General features: G+C 35.9%; 1 protein-coding gene across 11 annotated transcripts in view; it reads left to right on the plus strand.

Moving 5' to 3' along the window:
- LOC128246976 (FERM domain-containing protein 5-like) overlaps nt 1–1,768 on the plus strand; it is a 276,439-nt gene that overhangs the window by 195,876 nt on the left and 78,795 nt on the right. The gene's annotated exons all lie outside the window — the stretch shown is intronic.

Genomic DNA, 1,768 nt, shown 5'->3' on the forward strand with positions numbered 1-1,768 from the left:
AAAAAAAAAAAAAAAAATTTTCTTTTGTCTTTATTCATTATTCAGTGAGTGTATGTAATTCATCATATTAATAGATATGATTGTTAGAAAGGTTAATACTGTCCTTTCTGATTGTACTCTTCTACTGAAATGAAAATTTTGCAATCACTTTCTCAGAATTATTATTAGTATTATTATTTTTAAACCGGTAAGCTGGAAGAATTGTTAGCATGCCGGGTGAAACACTTTGTGGCACTTAGTTTGTCTTTACATTCTGAGTTCAAATTCTGCCGAGGGGGTTGATGTAATCAACTTAGCCCCCGCCCCAAAATTTCAGGCCTTGTGCCTATAGTAGAAAGGATTATTATGGTGGTAGTGAGCTGGCAGAACTATTAGTATGCTGGACAAATTGGTGAGCGATATTTTGTTTGTCTTTATCTGTCTTTACTTTCTGATTTTTAAGCCCACCATGGTTGACTTTGCCTTTCATCCTTTTGGGGTCAAAGAAAATCAAACACTAGGGTCGGTGTAATCGACTATATCCCCACCCCCAAAATTTCAGGCCTTGTGCCTTTAGTAGAAAGGGTTATTATTATTATTATCATTTTTTAGGGGGATTGGTTTCAGTGTGGGTTGTTTTGTAATTTTTCTTTCCTAGCCCAAAGGATTAATTTTTCGTTATATTATTGCATAGGCCCTTCATTTTGCTTACAAACCTGTTTCATTAACAGACAAGTTTATACACTTTATTGCTTTTCCAAGCAAAAACACACAGCTACAAATACACACAAACACACATGCATACATACACGCACATAATATACCTATGTGTATATACGCATACACTGCTTGCTTCTTCAGCTTTGATGATAAATAAGCTTACTATTTGATAATGCAAATTTCTTATTTGGTCTATCTATGGTGCTATGTTACATTTCTGGCTATTTACCATTTTTATTATCTATTACAATGCCATTTTAACATGGTTCAGTGCTTTGCAGTGTTTAGTTTATTTCTCATGTGTTATGAATTCATATTTCATCAGAAATTGTCTTTGCCTTTCATTGGTTCACAGTGTAAAAAAAAAAATAAAGGTTAATTAGATAAGTACAAGTAACATCTGCATTATTTTAAATACTAACCAAGCCCAAGTGTTAGTTAAGTACCCACTGACTATCTTCTGACACCAAATACTTCCATTATATATACCAATGAAGACAGTGGATTGCTAGAATCATTGGAGAAAATGTCTTGATGTAATTCTTCTGACTTTTTATATTCTGAGTTCAAATTCCACCAGGGTCAACTTTGCCTATCATCCTTTTGGGTTTCATAAAATAAAGTAGCAGTCATATACTGGGATTGACGGTAACAACCAAGCTTCTGTTGAAACTGCTAAACTTGTCCATAAATTGGGAATTATTGTATGTACCAATGTTTCTCATATTTGTTAAGAAAAAATATAACACAGGCATACATATGTACATACATATAGAGATAAGCAGAGAGCTAGATAAAAAGTTAGCTGTCACCCAGGAATGAGTATGGCTTGGTAGGATGTACCATCATCATCATCATCATCATCATCGTTTAACGTCCGCTTTCCATGCTAGCATGGGTTGGACGATTTGACTGAGGACTGGTGAAACCGGATGGCAACACCAGGCTCCAGTCTGATTTGGCAGAGTTTCTACAGCTGGATGCCCTTCCTAACGCCAACCACTCAGAGAGTGTAGTGGGTGCTTTTACGTGTCACCCGCACGAAAACGGCCACGCTCGAAATGGTGTC

This window comes from Octopus bimaculoides, chromosome 12 (genome assembly GCF_001194135.2).
Source record: "Octopus bimaculoides isolate UCB-OBI-ISO-001 chromosome 12, ASM119413v2, whole genome shotgun sequence".
NCBI lineage: Eukaryota > Metazoa > Mollusca > Cephalopoda > Octopoda > Octopodidae > Octopus > Octopus bimaculoides.